The 24,087-nt window shown below is 41.1% G+C and overlaps 1 long non-coding RNA gene across 2 annotated transcripts in view; it reads right to left on the bottom strand.

Moving 5' to 3' along the window:
* LOC122466824 overlaps window positions 1-24,087 on the bottom strand; it is a 79,670-nt gene that overhangs the window by 16,526 nt on the left and 39,057 nt on the right. Inside the window, exon 1 of one of the 2 annotated variants that reach the window (XR_006292684.1) lies at window positions 4,960-5,766. The exons of the other annotated variant lie outside the window; for it this stretch is intronic. This is a non-coding gene — a long non-coding RNA (uncharacterized LOC122466824). Of the gene's footprint in view, window positions 1-4,959; window positions 5,767-24,087 lie in introns of those variants that run through there. 2 annotated transcript variants of the gene reach the window in all.

The raw sequence follows: 24,087 nt of genomic DNA, 5'->3' as shown, positions 1-24,087 counted from the left end.
CTTCCTTATGTTTGTTTTAAATCTGCTGCCTATTAATTTCTTTGGGTGATCCGTGGTTCTTGTGTTATGTGAAGGGGTAAATAACACTTCCCTATTCACTTTCTTCACACCAGTCATGATTTTATAGACCTCTGTCTTATCCCGCCTTAGTGATCTCTTTTCCAAGCTGAAGAGCCCCAGTCTTTTTAATCTCTCCTCATATGGAAGTTGTTCCAAACCCCTAGTCAAGCACATGCTCTATGTCAGTGGTTCTCAAAGCCGGTCTGCCGCTTGTTCAGGGAAAGCCCCTGACGGGACGTCCCTTGGCCCGTGCCGCTTCCCGCAGCCCCCATTGGCCTGGAGCGGCGAACTGCGACCAGTGGGAGCCGCGATCGGCCAAACCTGCGGACGCGGCAGGTAAACAAACCGGTCCGGCGCGCCAGGGGCTTTCCCTGAACAAGCAGCAGACCGGCTTTGAGAATGACTGCTGTCTGTGGAGGGAAGGCGAAAGAGTGCAGGGATGGAAAACAGTAGTCAGCATGAAGTGGCAGGGCAGTGCTAGGGATGGGGGACAAACACCTGGACACAGTGAGAGCAGGTTCCCTCAAGGCAGGAGGGACAGGAGCCCACAGGGAGCCCCTGACTAAGACAGTAGGAGCCATCATAATACAGGGGCCCCTGAAGCAGCCATGTTGTTCAGCAACTGTCAGGAGTGACCTGGAAGAAGAGGCCAAAGAAAGCGCCAGTCAGTGGCAAGAATGGCTCTTGTGCGGGTGGGGGGTTTGGGAAGACAAAGGAAGCCCAAAACAGATGCAGTGGAGCAGCTAGGCAGAGCAAGTCAGAGGAAGCCCCAGGTGGGTGCAGGGGAACAACCTCAGAGGCTTTGGGGCCCTAGAAGCCGCCCCAGAGCAGGTTTTTATAAAGTCAGTGCAGCTCTGTTGGGGAGAGGGAAGAACTAGTAACAGGTCTTGATTAGGGCAGGAGCAGCCTCTAGTAAGAGCTAAAGACCTCAGTCACAGGCAGCCCCAGGAACATGAAGTAAGCCTGGAAATTTCAGTTAGAAAATTTCATCCTGGAATTAAGGCACAATATTTTAGCTGCAATGGCAATTGACCATTGGACCAACTTCCCAAGGAATGGGGTGGATTCTCTATCACCTGGCATCTTTAAATTGGGATTGGATTGGTCTTTCTACAAGATCCACTCCAGTTTCAGTACAAGTTTTTAGGCTAAATGCAGGAATCACTGGGTGAAATCTATGGCCTGTGTTCTGCAGGGGGCCAGACCAGATGATCACAATGGTCCCTTCTGGCTTCAAAATCTATCAGAGGCAACTGGCAGGTAGAACGATGGGAGGAAAAGGACACCGTCCTCTCCCCCTTTTCCCTCTTAGATATCTTCTACCGCTCTGGGCAGGGGGGAAGAGAGGGAATACCACAGTACTGGGGACTTGCAAACTCTCTGGGTCCACAAGTAAAAAGGCAGGCTCTACATGGCTTGCTCATGTTCACTCCTTATGTGCCATGTGGAGGAGTAAGGAACATAAGCAGAACTTGTGCTGTGCTTCCCCAGGAGATCTTTTCTATCCTCGGATTTCCTCTCAGACCAGCCCTGAAAGAGGTATGACTTCTGGACTCTAACCCAGTGTGTGCCTGCACAGACATGCTCTGTTTGGGAGCAGGGAACAGACTCTACTCATTCACATTACACCTATTAAAACAGCACAGGAAATTTCAGGGGCAAAGACAGTGGCCTGAATTTTTCCTGCTACCCTCAAAACAATGCACTTAAAGAGCCTACTAACCAGCCTATGGGAAGCAAATTGATGGTCTCAGTCCAGTTGTCCTGGATAGCCATGCACACCACAATTGGCATTAAATATTAGCAACTTGGTGGTAGCCTCAGAAGAAGCCAATTGTTGAGTAAGCAGGGCGACTAAGCTCCCAGCTCACACCTAGAGTATTCACCAGTCAGGGGAGAGGGCTTAAGGAACACCAGCAGAGCAGAGAAGGGGAAGCTTGCATTGCTTTTGTCCTATCCTGTCACTAAATAGAGGACTTCATTCTTCAGGGCTCTCGTTCTGGCATCTTTCACTGGCACTAGATTCACTTATAATTCAACTAGAAAGAAAAACAAAAAGATTTAGTGACCAGAAACATGAACGCTCGGAAATGAGTATTAACTCAAGGAAATCAAGAGCTGAATGAGTTACATCTAGCGTGGAAATGAGCTGGCTTATGGAGGCACGTTTGCTGCAGCTCAGAGATTGCAGTTCAAATCCTTCAATATCCTGCTGTTCTTTGGTAAGGACTAGAGCGTCTCACCCAAGCCACATCTTTATAAGGTGACAAATCTGAATTCAGAGGAACCTGGTGACAAGAAGAATAAAAAAAGAAAACAAGCAAAAATAGGGGCCTTGAGGGGAAATAGGTTTCCTTCCCACTCTGTCTAGCATGGATGAAAGCTTTTGTCTTGGAGAAACAAAGCAGATATTCCCAGTGCCAGCTACAGTCACTAGACCATATCATTATTTTTATTTATTTTTATTACAGTAGCTTCCAAAAGCCCCAATCAGGCATCGCACAGGGGGAGCTGCACAAGATATAGGGGGAAATTTTCAGAAGTACCTGACTGATGTGGGAGCCTAAGTGTCATTTCCAAAAGTGATATAGCCAGAGAGCTACCTTAGTTCCACTGACTTTTAATGGAAATTAGGAGCTTAAGTGCCAAAGTCACTTTTGAAAAAGGAATTTAGGTGCTTTTGAAAGTTTTGCCCATGGTCTCTGCCCCAGTACAGTATGGATTGTGAGGAAAAGAGGTCAAAGAAAGTGTCCTTGCTACATTTCAACTCACGTCTAGGTCCCATTCATTCAAACAGCCCAATTGTTTTAAATTGGACTACCTGGGAGTAAAAGTTTCTAAGATTAGACCCTTATTTTCCTGGACTGACCTGACAGTCTGAGTTAGTACCAGCACAAACACGTAGCAAAGGATCCAAATTGAGGTCCCAAGCTCAAATAGCTGTCAGACAGTGCTTTGATACTACAGAGATGGAAGCTCTACCTATACCTGTGAGAGCTATATAGTTAAAATATATTAGACAGACAGAACCAATCCCTGGAACTCATGGCAGTACTAAGTACCTTGATGTTGCTCTCTGATAGCCAATGTGAAGAGTGGCAGTGAGAGAGCTGGAAGAAAATATAATGTGGGGCCTTTAAGAGTGAGAGCACAAAAAGAGGGGAAAAAAGGAGGGGGAGAGGAGAGATCTCAGAGGATTATTCTCACATATTAGGAAAAAAAATAATTTTCCTTTATAAATATAATTTACGAAGGAATTTATACAAGATACTACCCCAAGAATCCCCAAGGCACTGTACAGAATTCCACCCCACCCCGATTGCTCTGTGAAGCAATTGATTTTTGTTTGTCCCTTGAGCGGTCACTTCAGACATGATTCACTGTACATTTTTATTGAATTCTGCAACACAAAGTGCTAGCACTAGAGCTCTGCAAAACTGTTGTCATAAAATGCATGAAGTGTGCCTGTTCTCAGATCCCCCGGCCAAGGCAGTCACCCTACAAAAGAAAGTCCTGCCAAATCCTTATGTCGTCTCTGGGTTCTGGAGACAGTAAAATGGAGAGATCTGGGGAAATGTTCCTCTGAAACCAGTTGGTTCTGCCACTTGGATTTTCTGTTAGAAAAGTTGCTGGTTTCTTAGCCAAGCTATCAAAATTCACCATTTTCACAGCAATCACATAAACCTCACTGGTTTTATTTGAGTTTTACAGAGAAACTTCAGTTTCACCCTAGAAATGGGTCAAACCAAACCTCAGGATCCGAATACCCCTAAGCTGCAAGGTGGCCAGGACCCAGATACTTATTCCACAGCCAGCCATGCTTTTTAAAATGATGTCTTTGCACTAGAAGTCTGGAGCCACATGCTCCAGATCCGTGTCTGAATCTACAGCTCCGAGCTATCTCGGATTCGTACGAACCTGACACTCAAGAATGAAACTAGATGCAGAACCATCAAAATGAGCAGAAAGGTTCACTGGAACCAGGAGAGTTATCCCAGCATGAGTAAGAATGGTTAGGACAGTACAAAAGTTTATCAAACTTACAGAAATATCCATTTCTCACATATAAAGGCATCATGGTAAGTAAAGTTTCAGAGTAGCAGCCATGTTAGTCTGTATTCGCAAAAAGAAAAGGAGGACTTGTGGCACCTTAGAGACTAACCAATTTATTTGAGCATAAGCTTTCGTGAGGTACAGCATGCTACAATATGCATCCGATGAAGTAAATGGGAAGTAAAGAGTCTAACCACCATTATTAAGAGCTAGATCTTGCAAAGTACTTAGCAATTCCCAGTCTCTGCTTCTGGCCCCCTGATCCCAAACTGCCTGGTCCTGGCACAAGCTGGAGCTGCAAGATACCAGCTCTAACATGCCACTACCAGGAACCTCACAGCAGTGGAGGATGAGATGTAATGCAACTTTATTCAACTGTGCACCCTCGCTATCCTCATCTGCTCTTGGCCTTACATCATTTTTCTCCTTGCCCCAGGGTGATACAGGAGATGGCAGATCCACCTCTTCCAGTTTTCTCCTACACAGAGAGAATATACACTTAGATCTCTCTCGATTTAAGCAGCAGCCCTCACATGTATCAAGATGGCGCATGTTATGGTGTGCACAGGGATTATTTCACCCATAATCTATATGCAGGCACCACTGGGATGGTTTGCTTTTGTTCCACAAACTTAGCAGACCAGAGAATCTGGCTCTTTAGAGTTTCCATGACCCTTTGTATTATCTTCACCCTGATCGCAGACACCCAGAAAGGAGGTCAAAATATCATGAAAAGTATCTATTCTTTAATGCTTATGGACTATCTTAAATGCCTTCGCTCAAGACAAGTTAAGTCTCTTTGGATATAGTACAATTACCTACATCTCAGGAAGAAAAATAACTTACCAGTTTTGTAGAATGTGAATGAAGAGAAAGAGATTATATTGAAAGTGCCTACTAGGACTAAAAATGATTTATGTCAACACTGTATTTCAGAGCATGAAATATAAATGCAAAATATATTGGTTAAGAAGGGTTATATTACCTTCTGCCCTAGATAAAATTAAATCTTATTCCACGTAAAACAGCAGAGCATTTATAGCATTAAAAAGATCTACAAATTATTATTACAAAAATTATGCAATTTAACTGATGAGATCTTAAACTGGTCACTAATGCAGTACTGAATATCGTCAGTCCTGTAACTCAGACTGTCAGAGAAGCCACTGGAGTGATTGGGTAATGATCCCCTGCCATGTGACAGGGATAGACCTTTTGTAACCCTGATCTATGCCAGCTGACTGGTGCCGGTAAATAAAGATTGGTTTCTTATCAGCACTCCCTTGTGTCATGTTTTCAGTGCATGCACTAGTGTAATTTGGGCTAAAAATTCTAAATATGGGGGAGGGGAAATGCACTCTGCCCCAGATCCATCTCCACTGGGTCTACTTCCAACTCCTGAGAAAACTAAGAGCCACCTTTAAAAAAAAAAAACGGTGCTAGAAAAATATTTGCTTCTTTCCCCATCAAATGTGAAATTTCCCACCAGGATTACACTGGTCGGAGGTGCAGGATGGGCAATTTTCAGTCCCATACCAATGCTAGGTAAAAGCTCCAGTTAATTGTGACCTAACAGGACTAGAAATGGGTGCAATATATCATTGGAAAGGAAAGATTCAGAGCTGGGATATACAGCAATTATTATTATTTCCAAAAATGTCTGAGATACTAGGGGTGAAATACTGGATGGTTCCATTGAAATCAATAGGATTTTTGCTGTTGATTTCAATGGGATCATGTTTTCACCCTAGGTTCTAAAATTGTGACATTGCTTATAAATTAGCTTTTCCATTTATCATTATTTGTGTAAACATGCAAATGCAACAGACATACTATCATTCGAGAAATATAAATTAAGGTTTGACATTTCATAGAAGCACAAGGGATGTAGGAACTCTGATGTCATTGAAACTGAATGTGAGTTCAGCATGTAACTCCCTTAGGATCACCGCACTGAAAATCCCAACATATATTAATATAGTCATACATCTACAAAACATTGCTTGGACAGATAGCTCCAGTAGGATCTAAAATATACTATTTGAGTGTACTTTACATACATACGTGGATACATATATTTGTTAGATTAATAAATACATGGTGAAAACAGAAAGGAATATATATCTGCCTGGATGAGCAAGCTGAATAATATCGCTGCGCCATTCATTTCCACAAGAAAAGAAAAAGCAAAGGCTTTACTCCTTTTGTTATTATTTTTTCATAGGCAAGTAAAGATGGAGAAAATGATCATTCTCATCAACACTATAATGACAGTCTCAGGTCTATAATCCTGCAAAGGAAACCTGCACTGCACAAAAATGAAGTCTATCGGGGGTCGTTGAAGCTTAGGTTCGCTAAAGAATTATTTTCAAGTTCCTCTCCATGAAGGATATTATGAGTAATAAGAGCAGCTGCAATTGTGGCTTTTTAGAGAGTGTTTTTACCAGCCAGTTCTAGAAAGGATAACTCAGGCTGTGTTACTGTGCTTGTGGTACGTGGCCTTGGCTAACTGCTATAGAGTAAGTGCATTTTTGTTGGCCCCTAGTTTAGACTATTCTAAATTTGTAAAAATTGAAAAATTCTTGGCAGAACTCCACAGCCTACGAAAAATGTTCCTCTTGAAAACTAGTTACGAGTTAATGATAATTCCACTTCGGGCAGGAAGGAAGGGTTTAGACTGGATGTCCCCGAGTGAATCGGCAGAATGTTCATCACAGCCCTGCTCGCCGTTACTCAAGTCCTATTAAAGAAAACAACACACTCTGCTTGTATTAGATACATTAATGATATTTTCACAGAAGCAAGTTAAATTTAAAAGCACTGAACAATCCTAAGTACACGAAAACTTTGCGACTAGCGTTTGATTCCAACACGCCCTATGATGCATTGCCTTAAAAGCAACTTAATATTTTAAGTTCAAAGACCTTTTAAAGAAGCTCCATGTAAAGTTGTAGACATTCTAAATGGTTCAGTGGGAACCCTTACACTGAGTTAAGATATAGTGAAACACCAGAGTTTCTGAAGTACAATTCAAGCCCTGATTTATTCCTGTGTATTGCCATGAGTGGACTGCAATTCTGGATACAGTGAACATTCTTTGTATTGACTTCAATGGGCTTTCGGTCAAGCCCATGTTAAAGTTCTTCTATGGAAAAAAGAAACTTCATTATTTGGAAGGGTCAGCTGTAGCTTTCACAAAAGAAATGCAAAGGCTGTTCACATGCACCAAAAATAACCAATATGCAAAGTCATAAAAGTATGTGGTCAGATACATGAGTTCTCCTCTCATGACTAAGAAAACAGCTGCTCTTATATTAATTTAGTTTAAATAAAAATATATATAGTTAGGATGGCTAATATAAATTATTACAGATGTGCGTGAAAATCGCTTTGTAAAAAGAGTAAGCTACAGAACCTGAATGCACCTCTCTATGACTTTTACAGAAAGACAGTCACTCACAACTGCCAACATTTGACCCCTACAAACAGGGGCATTTGGGGAGAAAATTTAGAGATACGTCTCATAACTCCCATTGAAATCCAGTGAAATAGGGCGTTGATCCTGAAAACATTACACATGTGCTTTACTCTAATCTTGCAGAATTGTCCCATTGTAGTCTATGGAACTGTTCCTGTACTCGGTGTTAAACACATGCCTAAGCATTTGCAGGATCGGGGTCTTGGGAGAGCATTTTGGATGAAAAGAATGAAAAAATGGTAAAAGGATGCTGCTAATGCAGTTTTTTAGCTATCAACAAACTCTACATAAAAATGGCACATGGCACACACAAAAGCAGCGGTTTCTCCCTACTCCTCAGCAAAGATTTAAGGGCAGAGATTTGTAGTGAGGTGTCATATTAACAGCTAAGGTTTCATCACTTTTTTGCAAATTACATTACCAATTAGCTATCAGTATTATAAATAGTTAACTGATCTATCCTTGCTGAATACAAGAACAAAGCCCATAAAGGTAGTGCAGAAACCTAGGTCTGTTTGTTTGTTTACTTGCTAATTGGCAACATTCAGCAGCGGGTCTTCCCATCATGTGCATGAATTGGCGAGGATCTGCTGGATTTTATTTTATAATAGATAAATACATACGTAGATGGGACTATTCCTCCTCAGTGGGGAAAGCAGGCCTGTAGGAAGAGACACAGCTATGGTCTAAGCAAAGAAAGCAAGACAACTTAAAAAGCTGAGGCACAACTGATATAAACTGCAAGCTTTAACCTAGCAGCCCAAAAGTACAATGGTCAAATATGCCTTTAAAAAAAAAAAATCCAATAAAATGGGCAGATGATTCTGAAGAAATGGAGAGTCAGTGACAAAGAAACAAGATATTAAAAAATGTAAATGAGAGGGAAATTATAAAAAAGCATAAAGCTCCTCTCCCTAAGGGAACAGCTGTGTATGCTAATCCCTCCTGGGCTGCTCCTTTTGGATCTCCCTTCCTTCCTTCCTCCGTCCTTCTCTAATAGCTCCCTTGTTCCTGCTGGACAAAACTAGCCCTTTGTGGCTGCTTTCAGAACAACATTAAAAACAGGAATAGGGAAATTGTAAACAGGAGGCTTCTGGCCTACAGGCCAAGGCACACACAGGCCTCTGAGGCCTACTTCATGCTAAGCAAAGAAACAGATCTTTGTTGCTAAAGGGATTAAGGCTGCGGGATTTCTGAGGCACTGCTAAGGCATTCAGCTGGCCTGAAGTAGGGGCTTTGTAAGGAGATACCTCCATTAGATATCTGCGAGCGGAAATCATTCATACTCTTTATACAATCTGGGTAATGTGATATTGTTGGACTGTTAAACAGCTCGAGTGAAGCAGGGCACTATCTACTTGAATGGTAAATTCTTCAGCAGCTAAATAGATGGTGGTATAATTACCTTCACTGACTTTAAAAAGAAGTGACTGATCTTTAATTCTTAACTGGTATAATAAAGAGCAATCACAATGAGATACCTGGAAGCTGCATTCAGAGGTTTGCTAAGAGATCGCATGAAAATAGGCTTCCAAACCTGACTCATCACCTGAATCACATTTATCCCCAACTCTCTGCTATCCAAAACAGGTTTATGTCCCACGATATCTATTTACTTGTATTGTCAGTGCCTTCTATTATCTGAAATTTTCATAATCCAAATTTATTCTGTGCCCTCCATGAGATTCAGGTAATCAAGGTTGCACCATATTTTAAAAAGTACCACAGCAATGGTCCACAACACTACAGTTTACAATAGAGCTATTGCATTGTCTGGAGTTACTGTCAACTACTGTATCTTTTTAAAAATAACTCCCTGTTTATCTACAGTACTCAGCATACATTCATTAAAGCTGCTTATTATGAATCATATACATCTCTCTCTCTCTCTATATATATATATAAATATATATAGTTAGAGATAATAACCATTGTTGGAGTGTTTCACAGTTGGCCTCTAATTAAATTATTCTGCTAATCACAGAGCCATGAAGACAATGCTGTGCACATAAACAGTACCCATATTATATTCCCTAAACTCCCTGTATTTCAAATGGAGAAGTTATTTGAAACTTCTCCTTTAAGAAATACTGAATAACACATCCGAGGTGGCTGTATTTTGACTGTAGGTCAAGTGATCTCTACGCACACGCCATGACATGCATTGTCTTGATACTTGCGAGGTATGCTGTATAAATCAAGAAATAGATACCTAAGTGTGTTAGATATGGACCCAATCTATACAGATCAGACTTGGATCCAAGTTTCTCCAGAGTCTGAGGGTGTTTGGGGAAGTTCTTATTTGGATTCCAATACAAATATTACGACTAGCTCCCAATCTCTCTACTGGCCAAACCAAACCCCCAGATCCAAGTCCTGGAGTGGTCAGACATATGATCCAGACCTAGGTCCTTGTCTCCTGTATATATATGTGTGTATATATAGTTATGAGCTGGGTGAAACCTTGTTATGGGTTGAGTTAAAAAAATCATTCAAACTGATGTGTGAATTCACCCTTCACTTAAGATAGTTGTAAAAAACAGTTAAGGGGCCACACCTAAAACAAAGCCTTAATACAGTCTGCCCAGAAACTAGCACCAGGTTTTTGGCTTGCTTTCTAGTCTGATAATAAATACATTTTGCATGTAATTGGATTTTTATTCCAGGCACTGTTTGCATCCCACCCTTCCACCTATTTAGGCATAGCTTCAAAGTCCCTTCCCAGGAAAACGTTTGCAAAAATAATTTTCTATAATTAGAAAACGTTTCATTGAAAATTCATTACTGGAAAGGTTTCCTGCAATTGCCGAGTTATGCAGGCTTCAAGACTTTTTACTCAGTTACATTTTCTGATGGACTAACAGTCAACGGATTCCTACATTTGTACTAGGGCTGAGTGGCAAGAGCCTACCCACCTTCTGAACAAACCAAGTATTAGGCCATGGCTACACTACCACTTATGTTGGCAAAACTTATGTCGCTCAAGGGTGTGGAAATACCCCCTCCCCCCCCCCCGGAGCGATGTAAGTTTCACTGGCATAAGTGGTAGTGTTCACAGTGCTATGTTGGGAGGAGAGCTTCTTCTGCCAACATAGCTACCGCCGCTCGTTGAGGTGGTTTTATTAGGACGACGGGAGAGCTCTCTCCCGTAGACACAGAGCAGTTACACGAGCGATATTCTAGTAGTGCAGTTGCATTTGTACAGCTGTGCTGCGATAAGCTTGCTAGTGTAGACACGGCCTTTCTTACTTAGATGATACTTTCTCTACTGGTTTCAGAGTAACAGCCGTGTTAGTCTGTATTCGCAAAAAGAAAAGGAGTACTTGTGGCACCTTAGAGACTAACCAATTTATTTGAGCATAAGCTTTCGTGAGCTACAGCTCACTTCATCGGATGCATCCGATGAAGTGAGCTGTAGCTCACGAAAGCTTATGCTCAAATAAATTGGTTAGTCTCTAAGGTGCCACAAGTGCTCCTTTTCTTTTTTCTCTACTGGGGAGACTACCTCCTGCATTTGGAAAGGTGTGACCTCACTGATCCTGTGTGTTTTATTATAAGTAAATATCAGAGTCTCTGCCCAGACGAGCTTATCAGCTAAAGATATGAATGGATAAAATTACAGTGTTGCCCCCCTCACAGTTTTCTTGCGAGTCTCACAATATTTGGTGTTTTCTCTTAAATCCTCCCTTCCTGGAGTCAAATGATGGTGTGAGGATCTCAGCTTTCATTTAACATCCTGTCCCCAAGTTTCTAGCATTCATGGTTGCAGAGAAAAGCTACAAATGTGACTCAAGTGTACCCTTAAGACTCAGAAACTAGATGGCAAATAACAGAACCCACCAAATATATTATTTTTGTATCAATATATCATGATTTTAAGCCAGGTTCATGATTTCTGGGGCCCTGGTTCATGGTTTTTAAGCATTCAGGGCTGGCAACCCTTCAAGTAATTATTATAGCCACTTCAAAGTGTCCAATCCTTGATAAAAGCTCTTTGCATTTATGCAATGACCGTCATCTCATCTACCCTGTGTAAGTGTTAGGAAATTAACAAGCTTCACCCTCCTCAGGAGGTAGGGGAGTATTATTACCCATAAAGAAACCAAGGCAGAGGGAATTTAGGTGACTTGCCCAAGTCTAAACAGGGAGTCTGTGAAAGGAAATCTGGGTTCCATTCCCAGCTCTAATTTGCAGACCCACACTTTCCCTCAAGACTCCTCTTCCTCCCTGCTATAATATGAAGTACTGCATGGCCAAACATTATACCCTAAAAGCTAAATGGAATAGACAGGTCTTTCAGAAGTTACTGAACGAGTAAAAAGATGTGGGGGAAGGAGGGCTTGGCATTCTTTTATTGCTCTTCAGGCTTGGAAGACACACACCCTTCTCTAAGTACTTTAATTCAATAAAGTGGTCACATGCATGATTTGGCCTCACCACCAATACAAGTTGGAAAACACTGTTGCTGTCATAGGTATTAGAAAAATTTGCAAACCAAGTTTCTGTGTCCTTGGGAATACAGATAAGCAATCACATGGCATATCACTCAGAGGACAAGGATGCTGGCCTCCAGAAAACAAGTAACTTCTGCTCCTTTATTTACAGCAGCCACTGACCACGGGCACTGCCTATGTGTCTGAGCTTCAGCCACATGGAAGTCAGGTTCCATGGCTTTTCCCTGAGGTGAAATGAAATCCAAAGTCTAATGTTCTCACTTTGTTAGGGAACTCTTAAAATTAAAAAGAGAAGACTATCTATTCTTCTCTCCAGCCACTTTTTGAGCATGTAGTTACATCTCCCTGGAGTCCCTGAAATGGATGTCCCACCTTCATATTCTTGTGGGTCCTGACCATCTGACTGAAGAGCCAGAACAGTATCAGAGCCTTGGGGCAGTCAGCTGTGCAGAACATTACTGTTTAGAGGAAAATATTTTTCGAGCTCCTTAGAGATAGCTCCAGAAGATGTTTCTAGGATTTAGGTTACAGAAGCCTTGTAAGTTGATCCGTTGGATAGGTCAGCAGGTAATGTGTGGGTGAACTGGTGGGTACACATTGGGTGTACTGATACACATCTCTACATCTCTGTGCTACACTGTGGTGTCTGGTTGTTAGAAAGGGAGAGTTTGTAATGGATTAGTGGAGAGTCAGTGTAATTAGAGAGCAGCAATTCCACCAGAGTAGATTTGTAAGAGAGACAGTATCTGAAACAATATTGGATTTCTTTACTGGGACACGGACGGACACACACACACACACACACAAAAACATATTTGTAATGATTTCCATACCTACCAGTATAAGTAAACAGAGCCCTGTTGGTACTATTCTTATAGTGCTAGAAAGCAACCTATAAAAATCTCTGTCTTCATTAACATTAGTCCAGCTGTATAGGATTGTTCAGATTAGATTGAGTGGGAAAATGGTTTTCCTGTCTCACAAAAATTTTCAAGATATTGAAAAAAGTTTTCCCATCTCGAATTGGAATGAAAAGTTTTGTGAAACAAAGATCTAGGGAGAATATCATTTTAGGTAAATCAAAACATTTTATGCTGAAAATCTTGATTGTTACAATTTTTTATTTAAAATAATTTTTACAAATTAGCTTACATTTTTAAACAAAGTCACGTTGAACCAGAAAACCAGAAAATTTTCATGACTATTTTTTCCAGAATGTATTCTAGTCAAAATAAATAAATAAATCAAAATCAACCCTTTCCTGTGAAAAGTTTCTGTTTTGATAAATTACCAATGTCTGAAGCAAAGGCCTGTGGTCAAAAAATCTCCAACCAACTCTACTTCAGATACACTTAGTGGATAATATTTAGAAACCCCCCAAAGTAGTTTTTTTCTCTACAAAATAAAGTAATGTTTTTAAAGCCTGACTCTCAAGATATTTCCAGGCTTGAACCCAATTTGGTGAATCCCAGGGAAAGCTGGGAATCTCACCTCTTTGGAAGTAAAAGCTAACCAGACAAACAAAAAACCTTTCCCCTTCTAGCTGTGCAAGCTCATGAGACTTAGATCAGTTATTGGAGCAGGAGCAAATTTCGCTACCACCGGGCCTCAGATGCGTGGAAGACAGATTGGCCCACTGACTAGGGTAAATGACCTAGAAGCTGGGAGACCTGGTTTCAGTTACCTGCTCTACCACAGGACTTTTATTGGACAGATCACTGTACCTCAGCTCTCCATCTCTAAAATTATATTCCCTACAAATACCTTAAAAGCTGTGTGTTGCTCAGCTATTTTGGTAATAACTATCATGTGTTGGTGGCGCTGTTGCCGGGTGAGCTAAGTGAGGGAGAATTCCATAGCAGGGGAAGAGAAGGAAATGGTTTCTCTGGCAGTTATTTAATTAAAAATAAAAGGGTTGTTTGAAACTACTCAGCAGTTTGGAAAGTTTGAAGCAGTCCTGACAGAGTGCAGGTAAAGTGGTCAATGGTGTGCGATAAATACAGTTTTTATCACATAGATACCACCACCACATATGACATCTATGGTTACATAGATATTTTAAAATGCACACAACTATAAATACAAAAAAATGGGGGATTCCCCCAGACTGTATGCAGTACATATATGGTAAAGAATGAGAGATGGTCTATCTGACTTGAGCTTGACTTGTCATTTATTCTGGACACTATTCAATTCTACTATAGAAAAGATGGAGGCATAAATTATGAGTGAGACTAACCCAAATAAGAACATTGGTCAGACCTCTAAAAAATACTCTCATCTATGCTAATGTACTCATTTGCCTGATATATTAAGAGACCCTTTTAAGACCAGCCAGACCACTCTATAATAACAGATTTCTATGTGTAGCTGAGCTGTGGATTTCCCAGAGACATCATTGTTACATTCAGGACCTTGCAGTGAAAAAGGCAAAATTAACAGCTGGGGTAAATTGCAGGACTTGTTTGAATTCTACAATCTGCAGTGCAGATCTCCAGTTCTTTACTAGTGGGGACACATGATACCATTTTAACTCATTCTAACTGTTGTCAGTAATCTTAATGTCAGTTTGTGGCTAATCGATGCCATGTAACTATAATATGTAAACTAGATTGCTTGCAGATGCCGACAATCTACCAGTATAACCACTGCTTTAAATCTTGGCATGTGGGAACCATCCCAAATTTATATTCTGTAACAGTATCAAACAAGTACTATTAGCCTAATTACATGTACATATGTCAAAGAGAAATGCCAGGAATTGTAAAATGCTATTTATAGCCACTAATTACTTTTTAAAAACCACATATACATCTGGAAGAATTAAAGAATCACACTAACCAACCGTGAGTAGGATCCTGTCTCATGGGGATGGGGAGAGAAAGAAGAGAAAAATCTTAGTTCTTTTAAAGTTGTCCCTCAGTTCAAAGAGGCTTCAGTGCAGTATTATAGCCAGAACTTCAAAAGGCACCAGTGAATGCTTTCCTCATTGGGGAGCAAGATTATGGATATATCCATATACTCAATAGTGCCATACACTTGAAATAGAAACATCGGGATTTTGGCATATTTGTATCTGATTGAGGTCCATCTTTTTCCACATCTGACTTGATAACATCAAAAGTGCCCTGAGACAACTTGTCCATCCTTCATCTTGTCCACCTCAAACAAAAGTTGAAATCTCCAGCCATCTCCTCTGGATCAAATCCGACTCTCACCCACTCTTTTGGCAACTCTGCTCTTAAGTCTCCAGCCAGTCATGCATGTTGCTTTCTCATAAGGCCGACTGTGTCATTTCTTACATATTTTTGGGGTGGATTAAAAGTAGAGTTAGGAAATAACATAATTGCCCTGCATGCGGCCTGTCTGCGTCCCCAATATTAACATGGTAACCAGCTTTCAATAGGAAAGCATATTGCTTGCCTTTTAACCATCCTACCCACTATTTCCAGAGACCCCTCCCAAAAGTTTAAAAGAATGGAAACAACAGCCAGATACAAAACTCCTAGTTCTGAGAGGTGCGGAGCCCCAACAATTCCCATTGACCTCTGAAGACATAGCCTCCAAATAACCTAAATCAATTAAAACAATAAGAACCAGTCTTTGTTTTGAAACATCATTTTTGTCTTCAGCCCTCAGCTCAGAATAAACCCAACATACACTAGTCATGGATGTGCAGGAAGAAGCACTTTGAGCAGAACTGTCAAAAACAGAAACAGGACCAAAATTCATACTTTGAACTAATCATTCGAACAGATGGGTCTTTCTGCTTTTATTATCCCTTCTGGTCTGGGACTTTTCAAACACAGTACAATAGACCAGACTGGAAGCTATTTGACAGTACCCCTCTGACCAATTACACATTAATTAAAAGACTGAGTGTGGGCTGTGTGTAGAAGCCTTTGCATATGGACTTTAAATATCGTGCTACAGGTTTTGCCAGAGAAACACAAAAGATGATCCAGCTCAGCGTTGAGGGTACATGTGGCTTGTGTAGGTGGAGAAAGTTATGAGTGTTACCTTGGGTAGGAAGTGGGATTTTCCCACTGCTCCCACCCCCTAATCTTGTGAAATTAACCCATTTTTAAGTCTGTAATTTACATTTCCCCACGCCCCCTCAAATATGGCCATAAAAGCCTCTCCAAACATTGTTATTCTCTAGTTTGTGAAACGTGATACATATTGACTTTGACTTATACTCACATTTCCAGAGTTCATTCAGCAACTGTTAGTTAAAAGAAACTATTGAGGAAAATACAGAATTGTATACGTATAGAAAAGAAAATAGAGGAACATTTAGGAATCTGCATAACCTTTTTCAATTTAAAGAGGAAGAAGGAAAGAGCCTAGAAATAACACCTCTAGAAAAGAGCGAAATTCCACATGAAACATAATGTGGGCCAGGTTCTATGCAACACGCACATACAGATCTGCCACTACACCTTGACCAGCAAAAACTTCTGCTGGCAGTCTTGGGTCCTCAAGTTGTGGGTTTGTGACAAGCATCCACCTGTGAGTAGGAAATGATGCCCCAATGCATTTTTACTAGTGGCAGTTTCTTCGCTTCCTATTTATACCAGTTTTACAGCTGTGTAATTCCAGCAACTTCAGTGGTGTTTGTTCTTAGTCGTACCAGCAGGAGATCAGAAAGAGTTCCCTACCAAGAGCCAAGACTGGAGCTCAGATCACCACAGGTGAAAAGTTAGTGCATATCAGTGTAAGTTGACAATGAATTCCCCGCCCCCCCAGTTCCTAGCCATGTGAAGACAGGTGTACTACACATGTGTTTTGTGTGGAGGCAGAAAGTGTCCCTAGGCCTTTTTCTAGGCCTGAAACCATACCCCTTGGGCTGCGATCTTGTCACATAAACCAAGAAGGCTGAGGTGTACCTCCATGGAAAAATCTAGAAATTGCAGAAAGTGGTGTTCAATAGGTGGCATTTTCCCCTCAAGGTTATTATTGAACCAATGCCCCGGCATGGTGTTTAGCAGAACTCTAGTGAAGGAGGTGCCATCTTTCAAATGAAATTTTAATCTGAGGGTCTAACCACATGTATTATTAAAGATCACAAGATCACCTGGCACTTTGGGGAAGTGGGAGACAGTACAGGTTTTAGCCCCAGTATCTAGGCCGAATTCCAATTCGAGGAATTATATTCTGCTTGCCCTAAATTCTCCCTATAGCTGCAAATAAATGAAGTTGCAAACTCTCCTACTGTTGCCGAGTGCTATTAAACACTTGCTGAATTCCACCCCAGAGGACCCATTTCAGTGGAAGTGGGTGGAGCAATTACTGAATAGTCTGTAAAATGAGTTGGAATCTTTCTGGGTGAAAGAAACTATACAAATGGAAGTCATTATAATTTTCCTTGCTCCAGTTCTCCTCTGAAATACCACCCACTACACTAGAGTTCAGATCCACCAGGAACTTTCAAATCCACAGTGAAAAATTAATTTGACTCCCATATAGTCATCCTTACCGATTATCCTCAGAAGGCTGCCTAAAGCAGGGAACAGAGCAAGATGCAAAATTAAAAAAAGAGGTAGAAGGAATTAAACAGGAAAGTGCCCAGCAAAGGTTTTCTAACCTGTTTGTTCTGAATACCAGCCTTTCAAAGCTGTCAATAAACAAATTTCAGTGATTTGTACCCATGTAAAATGAAGGATTTTAGAACATTAAGAGGAATGGCAAATAAGTGTTGGCCCCATAAATTCTTGAATAGCAATCAAATAAGGAAAGATCTTTTCCCTAATGAATCTAATGCACTTGATGCCTGATGGTGCAAGACTGGGTTGTAACAAAGAACAATCCATACATCTTCTATAGAGATTTATAGGGACACCAAGAAAATTGTTGCTATTTTCTTTGAGTTCCTTCCCTCCACAGATAGGTGCTACAGTTACCTTTTACTTTCCTCAGTTAGCTGATGCAGCTACCTTCCAACCTTTCCATCTCCACAATGGAACTATACGAACAAAGACTCCCAAACTGGTAACGTAAGATTGTTAGTAATGCATTTTCCAAGGTACATCCCTCCTATTTGGCTTCAGTCCTGCTCCCCTCACTCACTGAAGTGGTTCCAAATGACCTCAGTGAGGTCACACCCATTAATAAAGCAGATAGGAAGTGGCCCCAAGTCGTACAATAGCTTGGCTTCTTTCCAACTTCGTATATTTTGCTATTTTTCATATTGTTTAATAAGATGGACACAGCCAAGCAAAGGAACCTCTGTCTCTCTGACAAGCAGAAAAGCTATAAAACTAATGGTGCTGACTGAGCAGAACTGAACACTAAGAGCCATTCATTTAATTTATTAGGGCATCTTCACCGCTTTCCTATCTGTATTAGCGTTTAAAGCCTCCTGTGGCAAACCCGAATCCCCAGTACATTGTTTGGGGATATACTGCCTCTCTATCTTCTAGCACAGGGGCAAATCCTACAGTCTGTACTCAGGCAAGAAAATCCCTTTGCCTCAAAAGGGGTTGGAAATTGCCTTAACCCAGACCACAGAATCTGGCTCTGTGTTAGAAGATGCTATGAAGATGAGGGTTGTCTAAGTACCTACTGATAGATTTACATTAAATACAAACCTGATTTGTTAGAAAACTTGGAGGGGGTGGTAATCGGTAACCCAGTAGCTGAGTTCTATTAGAGCCAGGTGTGGGGAGCCTACACAGAAATAAGAAATCAGCTTATTGCATTATTATCATCAAGTCTCATTTTTGTCCCTCCCCTGGGACAAAGCAGTTCTTCAAAAGGCAGACCACACCCATGAGCTGGTAGATAGCAACAATTGCCAGTTGGGCCTAGGGGAATGGACTCAGAGCCCTCCCTGATCAGAGCTGAATTTCAAACAAGAAGGTGAATAAAATGTAATGCTTGGCACCTGTTACCGGTGAGCGCAGGTAAAAGCTGCATGGACCATGTTGAGCTACTTTGAAACCTCCACAACTAAACAAAAAACAAACAAACAATCTGCTTCCCTTGCATTAATTGTACATAAACAGAAAGCCCTCTGCTGGGAAAACTTTTGATTTCGGCATTGAAAGTGTTATGGAAAACATGCTATACAGTTCCTTGGAGGCTTTAATTTTCTCTACCATCTTCCTTTGATTTTGATCTCCTTCTTTCTTTATGTCCTTTGAACTTTTAAAAAGGCACTTTGAAGACATGTCATACAAAACAGTTTTTTGGGTTTTTTTTAATTCATTATCCTCTCTTTGATGATCTTGCTACTTTGTATGAACTGCAACCTCGGCAGGATGTGGAAGCCAGAAGATCTGAAAGTGATACTGACAAGAAAGAACGGAAAAGTAACAGCTTGGCCAGTTTGTTTGTCAATAACTCGCTTCAGAGAAAAACAACATCCCTTAGTCTTCACTCCCCAAAGCTACTTTTTTTTTTTTTCTTCTTACGAGGTGGGTTGAGAAATTAGGCTCAATCTGCTGCCGCTGCTGCTTTAAGGAAGCTCCAGGAGAGCAAACAACAGGGGCCAAAGCACAGCAGGACCAAGGAAGGATGCCAACCTGCTGAGAAGTCAATCCAGCAGACCCCTTCTCCATCCCCACCTCTCCTATACTCCTAAACAGAGATTATCTGGTTCCTCCAACATCTTCCACTATCTTTTGAGTGAGGGTTCCCTTTCATTTCCCCCTCCACAGTATTCAGGGTTTGGCTATTCCCCTTCTTTTGCCTCCCTCTTTCATTCAAAAGTTTCTGAACTCAAAGTTAACAGAAGCGGGGCAGGGGATGTGTACACATCCAAACTCCACCTTTAAAATACAATCATTTAAAAACAAATGGATGGAATCAATAGGTATAATTCTAGGGACAGTTTGCAAGAGGAGGCAATCTAGTCTATGGATTAGAAAAGAGGATGAGGGCGTCAGAATTGCCTAGGTTCTATTCCTGATCCTGTCAATTACTTACTTTTAGGTTTGGATAAGTCATTTAGGTGGGATTTTCAAAAGTATTCTGTGTTGACTTAACTCTGCTCCTATCAAAATCAGTGTCAGAACTCCCATTTCACTGGCAGCAGTTATTATAACATTAGGCTGACCTGGAAGGGTGGATTCTTTCCCAACCCCAAATCCAGCAATCCGTTTGACCCTGAGCATCTGAGCAAGACACACCAGCCAAGCATCAAGGAAAAAGAATTCTCTGTACCACTTCAGTGCACTGGTCCACCTTGTCAGGTGTCCTGTACCTAGGTGTGGCCAATCCCTGATGCTTCAGAGGAAGAAAGAAAGAAAGAAACAACCATCCAGAATACATAAGGCCAGTTGAGCATCAGAGAAAACAAAACAAAAACATCTTCCTGAACGCTGCAGGTGACTGGCTGAAACTCTGAAGTGCAGTTTCAAGCAAAACACAGCTTGCAACAGAAGTCAGAGTAATGGAGTCTTGCCATCCATCCAAGACTGAAACTATCATATCCATCAAACCCTCAGTCTGCTGGTCCAGAGAACATGGAGCCCCATGTGGTTGTGAAATTCTGGCAGTACTATCAGTTAAGATCTGACACAGGCTAAGAACTTTAATTCAGAAGTATTCTCCTGCCTAAAGCCCCAGTTGTACCATTTGGTAACAAGTCTCCTGGACTCGTCTCTTTATAGAGTGTACCGCCTGACACAGAGGCTAATTCACACTCCAGTAAAAGGAGACGTTTATTTAAATAAAATAACATGGCAATTGTCACTGCAGTCAAAAGAACTAAAGTTAGAAACATTCCTCTGATTACAGCACTTCCTGCCTCTCACAGAGACTTGGCCTGGTGCAGAGGAATGAAAACAAAAAACTGACTTGATAAATGGGAGGAATGCAAAGAAGCAAAAGAGGGGGGTTGATTTGTGACTTTCACCAAAGATATGAAGAGAGGAGGAGGTTGTTGTTTCAGGTGTCCTCTGTGTTACTGTTTTCTCAAGGACAGGAAAGGCCCAGTGATCTTCAAATGCTTTTGGATGTTAAAAGGTTCCTGCATCCTATCTCATCTTCATCCTACTATATTCACTGAAGTCGGTGCAAAACAAGTCAAGGCAGATCAAATTCTCTTCGGCATATGGAAAGGGGAGAAAGATCATCAGGTTTCATTGGTCAAATAAGATGCTGTATTGCCCCAGTCTGCTTGAATGAGCTTCTTTAACTGGTTTCAGAGTAGCAGCCGTGTTAGTCTGTATTCGCAAAAAGAAAAGGAGTACTTGTGGCACCTTAGAGACTAACCAATTTATTTGAGCAAATAAATTGATTAGTCGCTAAGGTGCCACAAGTACTCCTTTTCTTCTTTAACTGGCAGGTAATGGGATGCAGGCTACATCAAAATTGCCTTTGCTGTCAAATGGAAGCATTAATTCTTTCCCTTGCCAGTATTTGGAGTTAACTTCATCAATGTTATGGGAAACAGCACTGCACAAACTGTGCAGAGTTATGACCCCAAATTGGTTCAGAACTTCCATCTAACCCTGGGAGCTAACTCCCTGCTCACTTGGGATGTTTTAAACTAGACTGGATAAAACACTAAGAACAGTCCTGCAGGAGGGACGAGATGGGCTAATAAGGTCGGTTTTTCATGTCCCATTATCAGGATTCTAAGTTTCTGCATGAAGGGTGTGTGCAACATGTTACCAGGATCTGAAACTAGTTACTTTATTACAGAATAATGATGCCACTTTACAACACTGGAGTGAGAGGGAATGGAGGCAGGAAAAAGGGGAGTAATGATAAGGATTTTTACCATCTTAATCTTATTTAAGATTTCTTAGCAGAACCTTAAGGCCCCCGATCTTCTCACTTTTGCATCCAATTTTGCCCCCCACAAATAATTACAGGCACAACTTTGCAGTGCAGATAATCGCCAGCATATTTATAGCACTTAGCGCACTCAAGTGCTATAACCTCAAGTGCTGCATGAGAGCCAAAAGCTATTCATAGGTGCAAAATTGGAACAGACTTCTGAGAGTCAGGGGCAGAAGGTGTGGTTGTCCCTTACTTGCCTCTCCTTAAGTTCTGCTTTTGTCTGATATTAGAAAATCACAGCAAAATGAAGTAAACATTTACTATGCCCTTGACTTCAAAGCTCCTCGGTTGTGATGTAAGAATGCTGTTCTAGGCTTGTAGCATATAAATCCTCTATGTTTAAAGGGGCTGTTCACCTTACGTCATGAAACCTCGTTCTGGTACTAAACACAGGTTCCTAAAGCCCAGATTGCTGCCAGAATAAGGCATTAGATGTCAGCCAATGAGTTCCTGTGATCAGTTGCTGTGGGTTTAGTTACCATTCCCTCCCACCCCCACCTGCTACAATTATGATTTGCCCTGTTGCCAACATGGAACACTACAAGGCTTTATTAAATACCCGCAGAAAAAAAAATACAAGCCCCCCCACTCCCCAAAACTCAGTGCTTAGCCTTGAAGTCCAGCCAAGGAAAAGAATAAGGCTATACTTGATGGATGAAAGGGGGCGAAAAATACACAACACAACTTCTTTAGATCCAGTAGAATTGGTCTGTTCCAGTAATTTTCTTCACATTAAAGCTCCTTCCTTTCGAACTAAAAGACTTGAAGCTGAAACCCAAGCCTAGGTTGGCTGGTCCCCTTTTTTTCCCCCTTGTACTTAGTATATTTCCGAATTCGAGTCAGACATTTCCACTGCCGAGTTGTTTTTGTAGAACAGGCCTTCGTGGCATGAAGCTCATGGTCAGAACCTCTCAACTTGATTTAACCCTGGTGTAGGGAATTGCATTAAATCATTGCAAGAGAACCTCATAGTGATGGAGAAACAGATGTTCAGATGCACGATAAGCTGTAAATAAATCTTCAGTGTTTATTAGTAGTTGAGTGTTTTTTAAAATGCTGACCACTGGGAGGAATTTAGAGGCAATAACCCTGAAACCAACTTAAGGAATTTTTAAACAAAGTAAAAATATATATATTTTTAGTAATTCCTTTTTACTTGCAATGCTGCCTGGTTTCTTTTCATTGTGAAGTTTTGAGGTCCAGAAAGTGAAAGCAGATAGGACTAGAAGAGCCAGGAATTATGCAAACTTCCACCCCACAGCTTTGTCAATGCACTTCAAACTACACTCAGGGCGGTTTAGCTTTAAGGAAAAATGCCTCTATAGGAAAAGGCCTACACAATTCCATGGGGATTAAGCCAATAGGGCTCTATAGATTAAGTTACCCTAAAAACTATAGAAGTAGGAAAACACAAAACCCTTTCTGTGTTTTATTTATTTAAATCATCCTTATAAAAAAAAATTTCCCTGGATGGTCTAAAAAACTGAAAGAAGAGTTATTTTCTGCTGCTGCACTCTAAGCTATGCCAGACCAGGCCTCTGGAGGTGAAAGCTGACTATAACTGACAATAGATACACATTTTGCACTTATGTAGAGCCTGGCATCTGAGGTTCTCAAAGTGCTGTAAATGTATTCAGCTCACTGTATGCATCCTAGTACACATGGGTCAACTCTGGCCTTGTCTACACACAGACTTACACCATTTAAAGGTGTGTTTTTAAACAACTTTGGTAAACTCTGTGTAGACTCCCATTTCAGTTCAAGTGTGGCTTATATAGTTTTAGTTAGATTGATACTTTCCAGACTTTCCTGTATAAATTAAACCTAAGCAAGACTGTAGACTAAACAACTTTCTTGTGGAGACTAAGATACAGGGTGAGATCTTGGCCCCACTGAAATCAGTGGCAAAACTCCCACTGACTTCAATGGAGCCAGAATTTCACCCAGAAAACTTAAGTCATTCACTTAGTCTGGTGAAAAACTGGTTACGAATTCCAGGAGTCCTGAATAAAAGGATTTAAATAAAGTTCACTTCAGCAGAGAAAGTAAACTCATGCTTAACTTTAAGCACAGATAGATGAAGAAAAATAAAAGGAAGTCCCTCTTAGACAGTTCTTTTGGGCAGGACAGTCACTGTGAAATTGTTGGGAAATAATCTCTTACCACTGGATTTGAGTTGCTGATCTGGTCCAGTTGCTAGGAGGCAGGAAACCATAATCACAAAATACACCCCCCACCCACACACAGACA

Source organism: Chelonia mydas, chromosome 8 (assembly GCF_015237465.2).
Source record: "Chelonia mydas isolate rCheMyd1 chromosome 8, rCheMyd1.pri.v2, whole genome shotgun sequence".
NCBI classification, from domain to species: Eukaryota; Metazoa; Chordata; order Testudines; family Cheloniidae; genus Chelonia; species Chelonia mydas.
Note: the sequence above shows the minus strand (reverse complement) of the source record. Positions and strands in the feature narration are given on the sequence as shown.